We start from the raw sequence: 15582 nt of genomic DNA, 5'->3' as shown, positions 1-15582 counted from the left end.
AACAGCAGTTCCCAAAAGTGACTTCTTCCATCTCTGGCTAACAGAGGCCAAACATGCTGCTGGAGCAGGAAGCAGGGGCGGCTCCAGACCCCAGCATGCCAAGCGCATGCTTGGGGCGTCATGCCGTGGGGGGCGCTCTGCCGGTCGCCGGGAGGGTGGCAGGTGGCTCCGGTGGACCTCTCGCAGGCATGCCTGCGGAGGGTCCGCTGGTCCCGCGGCTCCGGTGGACCTCCCACAGGTGTGCCTGCGGAGGGTCCGGTGGAGCCGCGGGACCAGCGGACCCTCTGCAGGCACGCCTGCGAGGAGGTCCACCGGAGCCGCGGGATCGGCAACTGGCAGAGCGCCTCCCGTGGCATGCCACCCTGCTTGGGGCAGCGAAATGTCTAGAGCCGCCCCTGGCAGGAAGGCTGGAGAAGACTGAAGTTGCTTAAAGGAAAGGAAGCTACCAACAAGCAGCATAACATCTGGGGGTTTTCTATTGGTTTTAGACATGGATTTTCAGCTTATGCATAGCTTGCTGGCCCCATCATAACCCCTTTTGCAGCACTGCATGTTCCACAACACACAAGAGAATGTGATGCTAAAACAGCTCTTAACAAAACACACTTCTCTTCTTCTGCCACTCACCCCATTCATTTTTACATGGAAAGGGCACACAGAGGCCTAGCAAAACAGAAGGCGGGGAAGGGAAATGAAGACTGATTGAAATGGCTTACACTCTTCTTTCATTGTGAAGTCCAAGCAAACAAGATAAAGGTCATTGCAAGCTGACCTCAGAAGGTTTCATGTTACATATTATAGGATAAAAACTCAAGTTAACACAGGAAACAAATGCAGGGAAAAATAGAAAAAAAGAAAAATCAAAATTAAGGCCTGAATTCTGCAAACACTTTGCATGGGCTTACCTTAAAGAACAAGAGTGGTCCTATTGAAGTCAATGGGAGTATTCTCTCATACACAAAATTAAGCACATGCATAAGTGTTTGCAGGATTGGCACCTAAATAAGGAAAAGATCTCCACAAATCTGGAACAAACTACTTCGATGGTAGTTCTTTGTCAGAGTTTTCTCACAAAACTTTCCAATTTGTCACCAGCATTTGGTTTCCGTTTCTGAGCTTGAGCTAATAAAAAATGGTCAAGCTTCATCTAAATGATATATGAGACTCCCCCCCTCACACCCAACCCCACTTAATACATCATGCATCTTGGCTTGGAATAATACAGCAACATCAAGTTGAAGGTTGGAGAAATCCTATTTTAATGAGATTAATCTCCTGTGATGAGCCTGGGTTACTTTGCCTAGGGTCAGGTAATACTTGAGCTCAATGACCCTAGAAATAATAACTCTTGTTCTTCCAGACTTTGGTGATTACTCTTTCCTTGTCCCAGGGTTATTGAATAAAATGATTAAAGTGCAACATTTCCTGGGAATAAAACATTTGAGGCTACCCCATTGGCTCACCACCTGATAGGAATAACGATAGATTTAATTATTTCAAGAAGAGAGTCAAAATGTCAAATTCAAAATAGCTCGGAGTATTGTCTGCATGTTAATATGTAGCTGTTTATTCGTCCATCCTCTCTGACACGCCTCCGGTTACAACTTTCACGTACATTTTCCAAAGTCTAGTTTTCTGCCCGTGAGGGCATTGCCCTCAGGGCCGTCCTTACCCATATGCAAAGTATGCAGCTGCATAGGGCACCAGGAAATTTGAGGCACCAAATTTCCTGTGTGCTGCTCCAGCCCCTGCTCCACCTCTCCCCCATGGCCCCCACCCCTGCTCCACCCCAGCCATGCCTCTTCCCACCCCAGCTCTGCCCCAGCCCTGCCCCCACTCCACACGTTCCCCAAAGCCCCGCCCCTGCTCCACCCCCACTCTGCCTCTTCCCACCCCAGCCCCACTCCCACTCCACCCTTTCCCCTGAGGGCCGCAGTAGGGGTCGGGCCTGCACTCACTGGGTGGTGGTAAGTGGAGCAACCTGGCCCCAGCCCACTCCATGCCGCTGGCTCCCAGCTGTGCTTCTGGTGAGCGCTGCGGGGCAGTTCCCCCCAACCCTCCCAAGTCCCAAGGTTGGAAGCCAGGGGAGCAGAGCGGAGCGGGCTAGAGCCGGGTCACTCCACTTCCTGCCGCCCCATGAGTGTGGGGTCAGGCCTGCCCTGCACTCACCGGGCAGCAGGAAGTGGAGCGACCCGGCTCCAGCCCGCTCTGCTGGCTTGTGCTGGGGGGGTGGTTTTCCCCCTGCACCCCAAGCCTACTCCTGCCCCCCCGTGGAGGCCTGGGGCCAGCCCCCCCCTGCAGAGGCCTGGGGCCACCCCCCTGCAGAGGGGCTGCGTAGGGCACCAAAATGGCTAGGGATGGCCCTGATTGCCCTCCATCAAGACACCAGCAAAAGATGCCCAGGTGATAGGAGACAGTTCAATAGCATACATAGATTAGATACAGAAAGTCTTTGAACTTTCCATCTAGGACTTTCTCTAAAAAAAGAATATTCTCATTGGGAACTAAACTCAGCTTCCAGAAATTTAGCCTGTGCTTCTAGTGTAATTTCTCCATAGGAATCAAATTTGGCTTCCAAAGCCAAAGTAGCCTTAAAATGTGGGTCAAAATTGTCAAAAATAGCCTCTGATGTTGGAAGCCCAGCTTGAGACACTTTAGGCCTGATTTTTACAGCTCCTAGGCACTTATAGCTTCTGTTGACTTTAACTGGAACTGAGGACGCACATCACTTCTGAAAAGCGGGCCCTCGGGATCTCAAATTGGGTGTTCAAAAACTGTCATTACAAGCAAGGGAAACAGCAAATATATGTTAGGTTCTAGCTGGCCTAAAAAAAATTGGCTTCAGGTCTAGAGATGCTGCAGGAATGAAAGAGCCAAGTTTGGAAGTGATGATGAGGCTAGTTGTAACAGAGATATTATACCTTTCTATTTGGGTGTGATGAGAAGGCTGAGCCAATTCTGACAGCGGACCACCTCCCATGCCAGTTGAGGTCCTGATCCTGCTCTCACTGACCTCAGTAAAAGCAGAGTTGAGCCTTACGTTACAGGTACCAAACTCCAAGGCATCTTTTCTCTTTGGCTAAAGGTAAGAAGCATCACTAGTAAGGAAGTTAGAGAAATGGAATAAATGGATCAATTGGACCAGCTTCTGTTCTCAATAATAATATTGATGTAAAATCAAAGCAACGCCATGGAGTTACTCTTGATTTTCGCTGTGGTAAATTAAAGGTGAAAATGGCCCTTTAGCACTAACCTGAGCCCTCTCTACAACTCTCTTTCCTCTGTTGTGGAAAAAAATAGTCATGTGTAACAGACAAACTGCCATGCCATATGGGACTCTGCTGGTTTAGAGATTTTTCTGAACCTTTGACAAACCACATTTTGACTTCCTGGGGTACTTCAAAGGTGGTGCCTTTCAAAATAATGGAACAGCCCAGGCTTAAAGACAGCATTTTCCATCTGCTACTGTGTGTATTTACAAAACAGCTACAGGGAACTGTGGAGAAGATCAGAGGTCTAATGACTGGTATTTAGAGCTTTTTGAGATTATAAGCATTTGAAATGGGGGAATTGCCTTGGAAGACAGTATATACTTCAGATAAGTGGCAGCTTGACTCTTTATCATTAGAACCACTTATCTCTCAGTACACACACTGTTAGTTTAGTGCTGAGAGGTGATGGGCAAGTTTTCTAAAAATGATTGGGGTTTTTTCAAAGTACACACACACACATACACACACACCTCTACCTCAATGTAACGCTGTCCTCGGGAGCCAAAAAATCGTACCGCGTTATAAGTGAAACCGCTTTATATCAAACTTGCTTTGATCCACTGGCGTGTGCAGTCCCCCCCACCCCGCGCACTGATTTACTGCGTTATATCCAAATTCATGTTATATTGGGTTGCGTTATATCGGGGTAGAGGTGTGTGTGTGTGTATATATACACACACACACACCTCTACCCCGATATAATTTTGTGATTCATTCATATATACATATATATATGAATGAATCACAAAATTATGTGGCATTGAGCAACACAACAAATGAGGAAAGCTTCTAGTCTGTCTACACGTACAACAATTAGGATGGGCTGCTTTTTTGAGACTTGGCTTTTAGCACACAACTTCAAGTTAAGGCTGAATCTGAGCAACCAACCCACTTCAGCACACTACAGATCATCAGAAGGAGAAAAACAAGGAATCTTTTAGGTATGTTTAATATGAGGCACATAAATGTCAAGCACCAAGGAAAGATTTAGATATAAAAACAAACACAAACTCTAATCCAGATACTGCAGTTAGGATCAAATAAGATATAAGCAGTCAGAATAACTCGAGGGGGTGGGAGGGAGAGGGGAGAGTCAGTCAGCAAGGTCTTTTCCTTAAAGGCTACCACTAAAATAAAATAAATTTAAAGAGAAAGTAAACACAAAATAGTGCCAGCTTGAAGCTCGACAGTACAATAACCTCTGGGTGGGGATCCTTCCCTTCTCAAAGGTATTCTCTCCCCTCCATCTGTAAAGCAGCCATTCTTACAGGAGTTCACCAGATCACCCATGCAAGAGGGGAGAAAAGCTCAGCTGGAATTATTCACCAGGAACCAAGTAGTGCCCTACATAGTCTCACACAAACAAGGACTATCTCTTCCTATGTGTTTGTACAGTATCAAGCATAGTGAGGCCTGATTGCAGCTGGAGCATCTTAGTGCTATTGTAATACAATCAATAAAATAATAATAGTTTTCACAATAGCACAATTACGGGGAAGGCCATAACCCGGTTTGCACTGTAAGTTTTATTTTTAGCACTTAAGTGTTTTGGGGAAATGTTGGCCTAAAAGTCTGTGTGAGGCTTGGATGGAAGAGTAAAATTTCTTTTCATGACTATGGACGAAGCATGTGATGAAAACCATTTACGAGTTGTAAATAAGTAAAGATTTCTCACCTTAAAGCTCTTTAAGTTCAGGAATCTTTTTTTTTTTTTTATATCTATGACTAAAAAATACATAGGCCCAGATCCACTGGTGCAGGTGTGGTGTGTTCTGTGCAAGACTGGAAGGAAGGGTCCACAAATGGCTTTTTACCTCAGCTGATCCTGAGGCTACTTTTTTGGCTCAGCTGATTCTGAAGCCAGTGAGAGGCTGGCTAGTCTGGTCTCCAGGATATGTCAGAGCAGAATCATGGCTACTCGAATCTAAGCCCCATTGCATATGACCCTAAAAGGGCTATTCCAATAGTCAGGAATTACTGAGGCCTCAGCCATGCCCCTTTCACTGGGATTGGGAAGGCAGGTGTAGGAACCATTATGATGGTTGTCTCTATACCCCCACCAAGAATCCTCTGGGTAGGGAGAATCCTCATATGGCAGATCTGCCAGATTTATGGCTACCATCTGGCCTCTAATATATAATTTAACCACATGCAGCTTATGAGTGGGTCTCAGACAGTCGATGAAGCTTCTCCTGTCTCACTGGTGGAACTTCCTGCTCATCAGAGCCTAGCCCAGGACTCTTTTAGGACCACGAAACTAAAATGAAAACATAATAACTTCTCTGTAAACTGCTTTGGTTCCTTCATGCCTTTCTTTGTCAGGTGTTTGCTGTTAAGTCAACTGCAATGAGTTTTATGATGTTGAATTGGATGAGTAGTGAACAAACAGAAGGATAGAACTGAACTGCAAAGTGACCTGGACAGATTAGAGCTGTGGGGGCTTCAGCCAAGCAGAGGAGTTTCAGTGCCGATAAAACAGTCTTACATCCGGGAAGAAGAAATAACAGCAAACGTAAAAAATGGGGGAAGTAACAAAGCGGCCTCATTCAAGGATTTTCCCTCGTGTTTCACTAATACTGTCCTGATATTAATTTTTCATGCAAACATTCTAATTGCCACAGGGGAGGTGTGAACTTGACATTGGGAGGTTAGAAAGGGCAGTTGTCTGTGGAAGGATCTATGGGGGCCACTATATTAAAATCTGTAGAATCAACGACTTACAATATTTTTTCCTTAATAGTGTATAAGGGCAATTATGAAAAAAGGTAGGTTGTTATTTGTAACACACTGGTTAATGCATCTGTGACACCACAGCTGTCTGCTGGATGTATTCAGAACTGCATAAGTGTATGTATAGTATTTGTTACTGCCGGGTAGCATCAAGGCAAATAGTTCCAGATTATGGCATTTTTCATACACGATTGCTAGTTTGTTGGTTAGGCTCCACTGGCATCCCTGGATCAACATATTTTAGGCGGTTGTCAGTAGGAAGCCCCTCTCCTGCAAACTTTAGGTGCACCACAGCCTTCTTTAGCTGCACTCTGTACGAATTTAACCAAAAGCCCTGTGTAAAATATTCAGTGCTCTTGCAGTATGCTATTTTCAAAGGGCCATATTCAGTCAGATCAGTCCAACTTTCACTCAAATACACAAAGGCATTTTTTCTCAATGACACATCATTCCATGAGAAATTTCAACTTTCTGCCATCACTCTTGTTGGATATAGAGTAGCCCAAAATAGAGAGGCAAGAATTTTTTAAAATCTGTATATAGTGGGGAAGTATTTTTTCCCCACTCTTCTCATTCTCAACCCCCCCGCCCCAGAAAACAATTGAATCATCTTTGTTCTAGCTGCTCCAATGCTTTGGCTTTGTGCACAATCCAAGTTTAGAAAATGTGAGTCTAAAAGGTAAGAGTTTTAGAAAGTTATGAGTAACTGAAAGCATGGGGTTAACATGGAAACTTTACAAAATTTTATCTGTACAGAATGCTCCTGCTCTAATGAGTGTTAATATTCACTGCCAGTCTTAAAAGAGAATTTCCAAATTTTGATGTGCTTAAACTCTGTAGCTATGATGTCCTTTCATAACTGTTTTTATAAGCATAGAATAATTGAGCAACCAAAGTTAACACATTTTTTATTTGAGATCTAAATTAATCGTCTTGAAAATAGCACAACCAGATTCAGATTACACTGTGTTGTGACCATTCTAGTCAGGTGTTCCTAATGACAAAAAAAAAAAGTTTAAAAAACCCGACAGGTTTGAATCAAAGGCAGAGAAGGAAGGAAATAGAAAGCAAATCTTGGGGGGAAGGGATATGGTCAAACTAAAACTGGGTTTCTTCATCTTTACCATGTTTGTATTTTGTTGCTGAGTTAATGACAGTGGGTCTTGAAATCCATGCACATTGTAAAGGTCTCTTTTGTATACATGTAAAACATATACTGCATTTTATACCATCTGTATTAGTAGATACATACAATATATCTACAAACAAAGAAAGTTGCTGATAACAAAATTCAGACTGGGATCATCTGAAGGATAGTGAAATGGAGAAATCCCAAAGATTCAAAGAGCCGCTGGGAATCTGAATATTGGACAGAGAGCACTGGTGTGAGTTGTGCCAAATTTAGCCTACATGAGTAAGTGTGAATTGTTCCTAGCAGTCATGGATCTTTGCTATGACATTTGTGTTCCTTTACTAATATGCAGCAAGAAGTCACTATTGAAAGCTTCTGCTTGAGAATGCATCCTAAAAGTCAATTTCACATTTTTGAGGATAAAGTGACAGCACAATTATTTGCTGCATTGCCTTTTATAGCAAGCAAGTGTACCTTCAGTCTCTTTCAGCCAATAAAGAATCAATACATGCATTTCTTATTATACACAGGTGCTGAAACTCTGTCCAAAGGGCTGCTGCACAATCAAATTCCACCAAACACTTGTACTATTAAAAATGCAAGGATTGGATAACGTTTTAAAAAAGTGTCCAAACATATAAACTGGGATGCCTGACCCCACCTTTCTCTATCACACACACACACACACACACACACACACACGACATTTCGGAGGCTTCTTGAATGGTTGTTTTGTGTCTTCTCATATCTCAGTAGCTGCCAATTTCTCTATGGTCTTTCACTTATCAGTCACTTAATTAAGCTATAGCAAAAAGTCACTTTAACAAAATTAGGATAAGTGCTGTTAAAGCTTAAAATGGACTGGATCGCTTTACTGCCAATTTTGTTTTTAAATTAATAGTTAGCCATCAAAGTCTTCATTGTGACTACTTTGAAAGAGTGTCCTGGATTTAATACTGAAAGCCATTGAAAAATGACTGTCAACCCATGACTGTCAAAAGACTGTCAACCCATTTTGCAGAATGCTATTTATTCATTTGTGCCTTGCAGGGTAATGCTGTTAACTTAAAAAAAACAACAGCACCTACATTTCAAAGATATGAGTCATCCAGCACAATGCTACCTTATTCTCATTTGTTTTCCAGAATGCCTGTCCACTGCCTTTTAACTCAAACTCCATAGGACCTTTATTAAATATTTTCAAGCCAAGTGACAGTGTTTCTGCACAAACTCTGACAAATCTACTTTTAAGATGGTAAGAGGGATTGGATCACAGATGCTGCCAAGCAAGAGCTGAGTCCAGCAAATACCCGTTTGAAATTGTATTCCTGAAGAATTTCACCCTAGTGCCCCAGTTCAGCAAAGCATTTAAGCACCTGCTTATGTGCTTTGCTAAATAAGGATGGACTGTTGAAACAGGGCCTGGTGTCTGACTAGCATCTTCATTTCATTTGCTCATAAGCTGCTTGCAAAAATAAAAGGAACAACTGTACTATGCCCCTTTTCAGAAGAATAAATGCAGCAGACTTTTTTCCTAATGTGAGCGGGAACTAAGATGCTAAACTGTTTTCTTCCTGAGGTTCTGCTTGCTAGGTATGATTTAGAAAGTTTCTTTTTTTGAATGGATGGAAAACTACAGAGTAATGAATGAAAAGGCTATTGTAATCACTACATCTAAAAATCACAGAGTAAATCACAGAAGGTTGTTTTTTTGAATCATATAAAAATTGGTCCCCTTTGAGGCTCCATGATCCAAGGAATGAACCTTTGCTGAGCTTGAGAGATCTTCAGGATCTACTGCCCCCTGTCCAGTTTTTAATGCTGTAGAAATTTAGAGCCATATCCGCCACTGCTGTAAATTGGCACCGCTTCACTGAAGTTAGTGGAGTTACCCCAGTTTACACCAACTGAGGATCTGGCATTTAAATTCTATCAAACACAATCTGAAATGTTTGCTTTGGTGGAGTTTTATCAACTTTAAACAAAATGTTGTAGTCCTCATTATGATTTTTAATTGCACGTATTTTGCTACATCACATATGGTTAATTATGAACTTGCTTGAATTAAGGGAACAATTTGAGCTTCAGTGGGGATTCTGAAACATAATTATGAGACAACCACCACAAAACTTGGAATTCAGACAGCAACCCTATATTTCCACTGGTTATTTTAAGTGTCACATATAAGCACTTCTTGAGTGATCTGGGTACTCAGCCTCAGACCTTCTGCTTCACTATTCTTCTGCGAAGCAAATGATTTAAAGGACGGAGAAGCCTTTAATGAATGCTAAATATGAACCCTCAGCTTTTGCCAGTCTCCAGGAAAAAGAATTGCTCCATATTTACAGATAATGCCAGCTATTAAATACTTTCACTAAGTGGAGCCAAGTTTATTAAAGTACTAAGGACGTAAGCCGTGCCGTGTGTCTTTCCAAAAGATGAAACACTTGGCTGTGGCTATCACCCTTGCTCTTCAGAAGCACCTTTTCTAAGACTACAGGATAGTCTGTGCACATCATCTGCCAGTCTCAGAGATCAGCTATTTGCTGTGAACATGAACAACAGGGAGATAAAGCAACAGAGGAGAGATTTGAAACTAGGTAGAAAACGTAAAATTTGTCATAAACTATCCATGATACATTTCTACAATTCCAGAGTCAAAGATTTTACAGAATGCAAGGGGCCTTGCTTTCAGACTATTCCATGGATGTGCAATTTATACCACTGAACATCTTGGGTAAATGCTGCCTTATGACGAAACTGTGCCAGCAAAGTAAAAATGTAGGTATAATTGCTGCATCATGAAAAGATTCACAAAAAGTATACTGGAAATGTGCAGGTGTAATTGTAATGCTTCAGCCTTTGGGCTTGATTCTTTTTGTTATTGAGGTCACCCAGATCACTCTGATCCTGGAAGCTGAGTGAGCTCAGCATTTACCAGGAGGGGCTCTGCACCTCACAAGATCAAGCCCTGTATTTGTGGAAAGGGAAGAGCATTGGCATAATCTGGTTTCCTCACAGAGTACATTATAATTACTGATTTCCAATCAAGTTAATACTTTCTAGGAGTGTCTAGTAGCTCTTACAATGTCTTCAGATATGAGAAGCAATGTTTCACTTGCACAAAACTATGAGACAGCCAAATACTGGTTAAGCACTATCATCTTTTCCACCACTCACCAATATCAAGACCTTCCATAAACGTACTAATAGCCACATACAAGGGCCAGTAAAGATTGCTCACAAATTTAGTTCATGTTTTTTAGGATCAAAATGGTTATAATTTGACATGCCATTAAAATGATTAGCAGGGCCCTACCAAATTCACAGCCATGAAAAACCCATCACAGACTGAGAAATCTGGTCTTTTACCCTACACTGTTCCAATTTCACAGCGGAGACCAGAGTTTCTCAAATTGAGGGTCCTGACCCAAAGGGAGTTGTGGGGAAGGGGGGTCCACAAGGTTATTTTAGGGGGTTGTGGTATTGCCACCCTTACTTCTGCACTGCCTTCAGAGCTGGGTGACTGGAGAGCAGCAGCTGTTGCCTGGGCACACAGCTCTGAAGGCAGCGCCCTGCCAGCAGCAGCACAGAAGTAAGGGGTGGCAATACCATACCATGTCATCCTTACTTCTGCACTGCTGCCTTCAGAGCTGGGTGGCTAGAGAGTGGCAGCTGCTGACTGAGGGCCCAGCTCTGCAGGCAGCAGCGCAGAAGTAAGGGGTGGCAATATGATACTATGGCATCCTTACTTCTGTGCTGCTTCTGGTGGCTGCTCTGCCTTCAGAGCTGGGCTCCCAGCCTGGAGCCACTGCTCTCCAACTACCCATCTCTGAAGACTGCGCCGCTGCCTGCAGCAGCACAGAAGTAAGGGTAACAGTACCGCAACCCACCCTACAATAACCTTCTGACACCTTTTTGACCACCCTACAATAACCTTTTGACATTGTCATGGGGAGAATGGGAACATTGTGTCAGCATCCCAGGATGCACTGTGTTCAATGGCAAACAACACAGTGGTTTTCATGCCTTAAAACCACCAAGCGTAAGCTGTAACCACAGAAGCATGGAGCCTGCTCAGTTGTGCACTCTCGCTGTGAGCATCTCAAACACCTCACACCTTCTCCTGCAGTATTTCCAGAGCTGAAGCAGGATCCGCCACATGGAACATAGCGATGTCCTACAAGCAGCCCTGCAGCAAGCCATTGAAAATAATAATTCACAGTTACTGCTGGCAATCACAGAGCAGCTGCACTCTGAGTGCCGTTTCTGGTTCCATGAAACAAGCACTGACTGGTGGGACTCATCGTTTTGCAGGTATGAGATGATGAGCAGTGGCGGTAGAACTTTTGAATGCAGAAGGCCACCTTCCAGGAACTTTGTGCAGAACTTTCCTTTGCCCTGCAGTTCAGCAGCACAAAAATGAGAGCTGCTCTGACATTGGAGAAGCGAGTGGCCATCGCTATTTGGAAGCTTGCAACGCCAGACAGTTACCAGTCAGTGGGGAATCAATTTGGAGTGGGTAAATTGGCTCCGGGTTAAAAATATTTCCTGGTTCTCGGGGAGAATGGATCCACCGCTCGCCTGTCTCCCATTCTCTTCCTCATCCACCATATCATCCTCCTTGTTGTCCCTTGACTCACATACCTGTGAGGTGTCTGCGTTGCTTGTGGGGGTGCTAGTAGGCTCACCCCCGAGAATCGCATGCAGCTCGTTGTAGAATCGGCATGTGTGGGGTTCAACACCAGAATGACTGTTCACCTCCCTTGCCTTCTGGTACATTTGGTGAAGTTCTTTTATTTTCACACGGCACTGCTGCGTGTCCCTCGTGTAGCCCTTCTCCCCCCATTCCCCAAGCAATCATTGCATAGCTGTCAGCGTTTCTTCTGCTCGATTGGAGCTCTTCCTGCACAGACTCTTCTCCCCACACAGCGATGAGATCCACCACCTCCTGTGCAGAGCAGGCTGGAGTGTGTTTGGGGCATGTAGTTTCCATGATCAGCTGTGCTCAAGCTGGCATGCTTCTGTGTACCTGGCTGCAGTGCAGCAGAGTTGAGAATGATCTCCAGAGTGGTCACAGATGAGCATTGTGGAGGCCAAGTAAGTTGAATTACACAATGCAGTGTCTGCACTACCTCGCAGTTGACCCATGAAAATCGAATTAAGCGCTATGCCTCTCGCAGAGGTGGATGACAGAAGTCGACATTAGAGGCAACTTAGTTCGGTGTGAAGGACCCAGTAGTGTAGACACATATATTAACAGGTCGACTTAAGGCGGCTTCTTTCGACCTAACTTTTTAGCGTAGACCCGGCCTGAGACTCAGAGCCCACCTGGGGTGGGTTTAAATACCCGGGGCAGGCACAGCCAAATCAAGGGAAGTGACAAGTAGTACTGTGACAACGTTAAAGGAAGAATCATTTTCTTCTAACACCCAACAACGGAGTGTTCAGTATTATCCCTGAAGCCACTCCATCTTCCTCCGCTTCTCTGTTAGAATCTTCCCTGGATTTCTTGCCTGCCTGCCTTTCTGTTGCAGACACAAATGCTCAGGAATATGCTGTTAAACTAAGCAAAAAATGCTTCCTAGCTCAGCAACCACCATTTAAGTCTACTCATGAGTTTCAGAAATGTGGGGGTGAGAAAAATAAAACGAACTAGTAAGAACAGCACAGACCGGCCTGCTCAGGTTGTGGGGAAATGAGGGAAGCAGAAAAACAGTCCACCATTACAGATACTCCTGCTTCAGGTGGAATTCTTGGCCTGGGGGAGCTGAATCTTGTCCTGGTGTGGGAAAGAACTCAGCCCTCTAAATGATCTCTTCCATCTCTAATTAGTATGATCCTAATACAGACAGAATAACATCCTCTGTCCTCATAAAGAATTGAAAAAAAGTGTGCAGCTCTTGGCTGCTGCATGGAGACATGCCAGACATCATGGCCATGTGCAGGAGAGTCAAAGTTCTCTGCCCGTGTTCACAATGCAGCAAAGAACTTTTGTTCCATTGTGGGGGTTTGCCTGAGTAAGGAGGGAGATTTGGGCCAGTTTCCCCACAAAGTAATCCTGCTCCACTGCTGTATTTTGCCATTGACTTGAAAGGGGACAGGAGAGAGACCTAAATACTATAAAGGGATAAAATAACTATTTTATGTCTCTTTTTTAAAGTTAACACAGAACAATGGTTGCTTCTGGCAGGAGTGCCAGTAATGGTAATGAACAAATCATTGACTAAATGTCTGAAAGCAGTCAATGCCCTGCACACTAATGATTCTGGGAATTCTTTTAATGATCTACTGTGAAATGCCCCATGAATACAACAGATTATTCTTAAGCATCACAATGGCACATATAAACATTCAATGTACAGGCTACAGATTACTTTGCCTGTGTCCCTGGAGCAATTACCAACTGTATTCCTTTTGTTTGCAATTTGCCCTAATCACCATTTTTAATCCGGGGACAAAACTTTAATGTGCCTCATCCAGAAAACTGGACTTTTTTGTGATTTGCCACCAGCCTTCCCTCGCCATTGCATTTACTTAGTGACTAGGAAGAACATATATTTGTTTGGAAAGAAAGAGAGAAAGCAAGTAAGCAAGCCAGATCTCACTGAAATTCTACAGATACACATTTTGTTCAATAACAGTGTAATAGTTCATATTAAATTAAACTTTCTCATAATATATTTTACAGATATTAACATTATTAACCCTCATCTTCAGACATCTGTTGGGCTGGACCTGCAATTCAAAACATTGGATTTGCCATTAAAAGAAGAGGCATGTCCTGAAAGAGTTAATGTAGAAGAGGTATTTGTGTTAGCATTAGTTCATTATTGGTTTGTAATGCAGCACAAGCAGTTCGCAGAGGCAATAAATGGAATGGTTTTCTACATTCTTTTCAGGATAAGCTGCCGTAGGCACCTAATTGTTAGAATACATGGAATCACGACTTCTACCTTTGGTTTGGCCACTGACCCAACATGTGATTTTAGGCAGGTTATTTAGGGCCCAATTCTATGAGGTGCTGCTGGGCAGTCTTGACATCATGACCTTTGAGGGTGCTCTGGCAGGACCAAACCCTCAACCTCTCTGAGCCTTAATTTCCACATCCACAAAATGAGTGCAATGGTATTTAACCTACCCCACAGATGTGTTGGCTTTAATGTTGGGATGCTCTGAGATCTTTGGATGAAAGCTACTGTAGGAAACCAAACTATGGAATGGCCCATGGTGTTTGGATCATACCCTATCATATATTACACTAACAAAACTAAAATTTACACATTTATAGCACTCTTCTTCTCAAAGAAACTGAAAGGTCTTTACACACTAGGCACATAAAGCACCACTGAAATGCAGCTACCTCTGGGAGATGGACAGCTACCAGGTGGACAACTAGTGCAGTCAAGTATCAGAGGGGTAGCCGTGTTAGTCTGGTTCTGTAAAAGCAGCAAAGAATCCTGTGGCACCTTATAGACTAACAGACGTTTTGGAGCATGAGCTTTCATGGGTGAATACCCACTTCTTCGGATGCAACTAGTGGAAATTTCCAGGGGCAGGTATATATAAGCAAGCAAGAAGCAAGCTAGAGATAACGAGGTTAGATCAATCAGGGAGGATGAGGCCCTGTTCTAGCAGTTGAGGTGTGAAAACCAAGGGAGGAGAAACTGGTTCTGTAGTTGGCAAGCCATTCACAGTCTTTGTTTAATCCTGAGCTGATGGTGTCAAATTTGCAGATGAACTGGAGCTCAGCAGTTTCTCTTTGAAGTCTGGTTCTAAAGTTTTTTTGCTGCAGGATGGCCACCTTAAGATCTGCTATTGTGTGGCCAGGGAGGTTGAAGTGTTCTCCTACAGGTTTTTGTATATTGCCATTCCTAATATCTGATTTGTGTCCATTTATCCTTTTCCTTAGAGACCATCCAGTTTGGCCGATGTACATAGCAGAGGGGCATTGCTGGCATATGATGGCATATATTACATTGGTGGACGTGCAGGTGAATGAACCGGTGATGGTGTGGCTGATCTGGTTAGGTCCTGTGATGGTGTTGCTGGTGTAGATATGTGGGCAGAGTTGGCATCGAGGTTTGTTGCATGGATTGGTTCCTGAGCTAGAGTTACTATGGTGCGGTGTGCAGTTGCTGGTGAGAATATGCTTCAGGTTGGCAGGTTGTAGTGCAGTGTGCAACAAAATACTTTGGGGAGTCAAAAGAAAAGAGTTATAGGAGCTTTAACATCCATGCAGATGGATGTTGTAGCTCCAGAGATTTCCACACTTGAGCCTCAGGCCCACTAATTATCTCCTCTAAAGTGTGTGGAGTAGAGGTCTGGAATAGTTCTTTTACATCAGAAAGTGGGGGAAGCGTATCAAACATAACTAATCAGGAACGAGTGCTACGCATAAGAATACCATGTTGCAGTGGTATAGAAGAGAGAACCATAAAATAAAAC

Source organism: Mauremys mutica, chromosome 5, assembly GCF_020497125.1.
Source record: "Mauremys mutica isolate MM-2020 ecotype Southern chromosome 5, ASM2049712v1, whole genome shotgun sequence".
Classification (NCBI taxonomy): Eukaryota; Metazoa; Chordata; order Testudines; family Geoemydidae; genus Mauremys; species Mauremys mutica.
The sequence above is the reverse complement of the archived record's forward strand: the minus strand, read 5'-3'. Positions refer to the sequence as shown.